We start from the raw sequence: 5647 nt of genomic DNA on the forward strand, positions 1-5647 counted from the left end.
ACCTACGGACCGTGGATCGAATGACGGTCCGTGCTGGTCGACCGTAGTTTGTGTCAGAGGCTGGGTAAGGGAAGTCTCGATCCACGGACACAGACCACGGACCGTGGTCTGATCTACGGACCGTGGGTCTGTCTGTGAGTCGGGACTTAGCCAAATTTTCTGAGCTGGTTTAGGGAGGGGTTGCAGTGGTGAACGACGAACCACCAGCACGGGCCGTGGTCTGACCTACGGTCCGTGGATGGTGACCGTAAGTTGCACCTGCAACATCTCAAAATCTGCATTTTTTGGTCTGTTTCGAATACGGGGTGTTACAATGGCCGTGAGTTGAATTAACAAGAAAGTTTTGCTAAGATTTGTTTATACAAAATTAATTTATTAAGAGAAATTAAAAAAACAATTAGTGTTAATTGATTAATTAAAATGAATGTGTTTATATTATACCTTAGATCGTTTCTTTTATTGTATGTAAAATGGTCATCAAATTGCAATTTGTCTACTTCATTCGATTACGTATACAAGTTTGCGCAAATGTTTCTTCTTTTTTTGGTTCAATATATACTTTTCAGGATGAAATGAGGGAAAAAGAGTGAAATTGAGGCTCTAAGTCATCTATGTGGAGGTGGGGTGTGTTTGGCGTGCACATGTGGAGTCCATGTGGCATTTTAGCACACATGGATGCTTCCATTAAACAGAAGGGCAAGTGTGGTCTAATAGTTAGACAAGAAGGCATTTTTGAGCTGAAATATAGTTTAGGGGTATATTTAAATTATTTTGAATAGTTTAAGGATAGTTTTGTCCTTTTTTCGTAGTCGTCTATGTGGAGGTGGGGTCCGTTTGGCGTGCACATGTGGCATTCATCTATGTTGCTCTTTCCTCTATAAAGTTCCTAAATTTCCCCAATTTTGAAGATACATGAATGTGAAAAGTTTTCTCACATAAGGATTCTATGGTAGAAAGGTCTTGTCACCTAAAATGAAACAAAGTTAAGGAGCTATTCTAATGATGAGGCAAGCGACGATTGCCCTTGTTCTCTAATGAAAAGACAAGAGGCGATTACCCATGTCCCTTAATGACTATACCGTGGGAATTTTTCTTAGTATCGAGTGGACGTGTGGTGATTACCTGTGTACCATAAACTATGTGCCAACATAGGTTGTCTTAAATAGACATTAGTTAGTGGATCCACTTATGCTAGAAGTTCATGGTTCTTACCTTGGCATGTGAGAACACCTCTTTTCGGTGTGGGGTAAACACCGGATTTGCACATGTGGAGTCCATGTGGCATTTTAGCACACATGGATGCTTCCATTAAACAGAAGGGCAAGTGTGGTCTAATAGTTAGACAAGAAGGCATTTTTGAGCTGAAATATAGTTTAGGGGTATATTTAAATTATTTTGAATAGTTTAAGGATAGTTTTGTCCTTTTTTCGTAGTCGTCTATGTGGAGGTGGGGTCCGTTTGGCGTGCACATGTGGCATTCATCTATGTTGCTCTTTCCTCTATAAAGTTCCTAAATTTCCCCAATTTTGAAGATACATGAATGTGAAAAGTTTTCTCACATAAGGATTCTATGGTAGAAAGGTCTTGTCACCTAAAATGAAACAAAGTTAAGGAGCTATTCTAATGATGAGGCAAGCGACGATTGCCCTTGTTCTCTAATGAAAAGACAAGAGGCGATTACCCATGTCCCTTAATGACTATACCGTGGGAATTTTTCTTAGTATCGAGTGGACGTGTGGTGATTACCTGTGTACCATAAACTATGTGCCAACATAGGTTGTCTTAAATAGACATTAGTTAGTGGATCCACTTATGCTAGAAGTTCATGGTTCTTACCTTGGCATGTGAGAACACCTCTTTTCGGTGTGGGGTAAACACCGGATTTCATGTTATAGCTCACATGGTCTCTATGTGGGTTAAGGCTAATTTCCCACAAAAAGTATAATGATGAACTAATAAGGCTACTTCAAGAAGTATTTCACAAGTGTCCAAAGATGGGTTTTACTTGCATTTGACCATGATTATTATGATGTTTTCTAACCTTTTTCTTATGATTTTAACTTGGTGTTTGCATGACATGAAAGGTCCATTTTAGCATGATTTTATATCTCTTTGCATTGCTATCATACGTGACACATCTTTATACTAACACACACTCTTGCCTACATTGTATCTCAAATGTAGGGTCTGACGTTCCAATTTCTCTTCCCCGTAGCTAGCAGTCACTTTGTCTTTACTTAGTAGTGGTGAGTCCTCATGTTTCGAGGATCGAATCTTTTTTTTTTCTTTCAGTCTTTACTCTTCACATGTTGTATGTGATAAACTTAAAGATCCTGGAACTAAGGATTGTTTAGGACTTGTGGCTCTTGTCATCGAGCTTATGAAGAGCCTGGCAGAGACAAAGCTAAATACTAAAAGCAAAAAAAAGATTCGGTCCTCAGGAGGACTCACCAATACTAAGTATAGCCAAAGTGACTTCAGCCACGGGGATGAGAAATTGAAACATCGGATCCTACATTTCAGAAACAATGTAGGCAAGAGTATGTGTTAGTACAAAGATTTACCAAGAATGATAGAAATTCATAGAGATATAAAATCATGCTAAAAAGGACCTTTCATATCATGCAAAGACCAAATTAAAACCATAAGAAAAAGGACAGAAAACATCATAATAATCATATGGTCAAATGCAAGTAAAACCCATCTTTGAACACTTGTGAAATACTTCTGAACTAACCTTAGTTCATCATTATACTTATTGTTTGAAATTAGCCTTAACCGACATAGAGACCATGTGAGCTATAACATGGAATCTGGTGTCTACCCCACACCGAAAAGAGGTGTCCTCACTTGCCAAGGTAAGAACCATGAACTTCTAGCCTAAGTGGATCCACTATCTAATGTCTATCTAAGACAACCTACTATGGCACATAGTTTACGGAACACGGGTTATCATCACTTGTCCACTCGGTACTAAGCATAATTCCCACGGAATAGTCATCAATCATATTCATCTTATCTTTAAGGTACATGGGTAATTGCCTTTCGTATTTTACTATGGGGACATGGGTAACCGCCTTTTGTCTTGCCATTAGAACAACTCTTAAAACTTGATTCATAGTTTAGTTGCGAAAACCATTCAACACTAAGAATCATTTATGTGAGAAAACCATTCGCATTCATGTATTGAGTATTATGTGAGAAATCATTTCACAACAACAACATTTATGATTTACCCTCAAGGCAACTTAGATCCTTTTCATCAATCTCATAAGAACATATAGATCTTCATAAATTCATCTTTCATAGTTCAAATCCCACTTTCAATAATCATAACCTAGAAAACATAGTTTAAATATTGATTCATGGGAATTCATCTTAATAACATGGAATTATGTCAATTCATACATAATAGTTCATAAAACAATCAATTATATCAACTTTAAAAGGAACCCATGACATGGAAGAAAACCCTAACTTCAATTTGAGATTTTTAACTTGTAAATTGGAGAATTTAGGAACCCTATGGTGGAAAGGTCTCCATAGGTAAAAATTATCATACCTTGATGCCAAAAACTTTAAATCAATGATGGATTATGGGTCTTGATCTTGAAACTTTAGCTTAATTCTCCTTCCTTAGAGAGAGCAATATTCGAGAGGATGACTTTTTCAACTATTGGGACATTTGGGAGAACGAATTGAATTGATTGGTTTGGGGGGTAAAAAATCATTATATAAGATTTAGGGAAAAGGGTAAAATGATAGAGTATTGGGTTCAAACAATTAGGAAAAACACCAAGAAGCCCCTTAAAATAATTGCCGACCTTTATCAACTGTGGGGAGCTACGGTCCGTGGTCCATCAACAGACCATCCAGGTCGATCGTCGATGGGCTTAGAAACTTTTTCTCTGGCCCTTCGAATGACGGGAACCAAGTACGGTCCGTCGGTTCACCTACGGTCCGTACATGGCCACCGTAAGTCCCATTTTGGTCCTCAAAGTTCCACGAAGTATGTGACTCACCTACGAGACCTACCTATGACCCGCACATTGGACAACGGACCGTCCTGGTGAACCGTCAAAAAGCACTTGGACTAGACAATTCAACTCAACTTGGACTTCCCAATGACGGTGGAACCTACCGTCAATGGTTCCACGAACGGATAGTCGGTGGCTCCATCTAGGCAAGCACTAGCCTTTTTTTTTTGGAAAAAAATGAAGTTTTCCTTCTTTACAAAATCCGAGGTGCTACACATAACTTTTCAGAAAAGTCAAAACCCCTCAAAAAGTCACAACCTTTTCCTAAATTCACACCCATTCGGAAAAATCACAACCTCCCATAAAAGTCACACCCATTTAAAAAAGTCACAACCTTTCAAAAAAGTGGCAACTCTTCAGAAAAGTCAAAATCCTTCATTTTTTTTCACACCTTCACTAGGTGACTAAGATTTTATTTTTTTAGTTTCATCACCTACTACTCTTATAACACTAGTTTAAAAAGTTTAAAATATGGTATATAATATTATGCATCCAGTATAAAACACCATACAAAAAATTAATTTTTTTCTTTCGTAATAATGTTTAAAACCACAATACACAATATTATAGACCCTGCATACCAATATGATACAAAATTTAAAGAGGTATTGAGACACTCATATATACTATAAATACTAACTTCATTTTCTTCCATGAATGCAAGTGCTAGATATTCCATAACACCTGGAAAATTACACCAAATCGCCCTATAGAGTTTCTTTGTGCAAATCTGATTTTCTAACTTTAAAGCTTCGACCTTCAACAATGACCACCTATAAAGTTTCTGCTTTCTGTTCACATTATTGTCGTCAAATCAATGGATAATTCAGCTATGCTGTTTAGATCTAGCCAAACTTTTTTGAGGAAAACATATGTCACGACCCGAGCCTACACCCTGGACGTGGCCGGCACTCAAGAACCATTTCTGGTCCCCAAACGAACCCTCATCCTGGCTGACTACAAGCGAAAGACTAACTCAAGCATACAAAGCTTAAAAACTGAATAAAATTCATGAAACTGAAATATAAAGTTTTAACTCAAATGAAAAACTCTGAATAAAATAATATATTCAACTCGCCATAAAATAGGCAACTTAAGTCTTTAAAACATTTAATAAAATAACTGAATAATACAGACTTCTCAACTGTACTTACTATCTATGAAGCCTCTAACTGATAAAGATGAAAGTCGGGACAAGACCCACGACATCCTAACTAAACTGAAAAGTAAATGAAATCCTCCAGAAATAAGGAGGCTCACCATAGCTAACTCAAACTTCCGAATTTATCAACGAAGCTACTGTTGATGATCCTAAATACCTGTGTCTACATCATGAGAATATGCAGGCCAAATGACTCAGTACGTGGAATGTACGAGCATGTAAGAGGAATTCTAAAGCATAACATAAGCTTGAAACTTGATAGAAAAGGAAACATACTTACCTCTTTTCAAACTTACTCAACTCAACTCAAGGAATACTCAAGGATACTCAAAACTACTCAAACTTACTCAACTCAGAAGTACTCAAGGATAAGATACTCAACTCAGAGATTAGATACTACGACTTACAAAGATATGATACTCGACTCAAAGATTAGATACTCAACTTC

This window comes from Solanum tuberosum, unplaced genomic scaffold (assembly GCF_000226075.1).
Source record: "Solanum tuberosum cultivar DM 1-3 516 R44 unplaced genomic scaffold, SolTub_3.0 scf00006, whole genome shotgun sequence".
In the NCBI taxonomy this organism is placed as follows: Eukaryota; Viridiplantae; Streptophyta; class Magnoliopsida; order Solanales; family Solanaceae; genus Solanum; species Solanum tuberosum.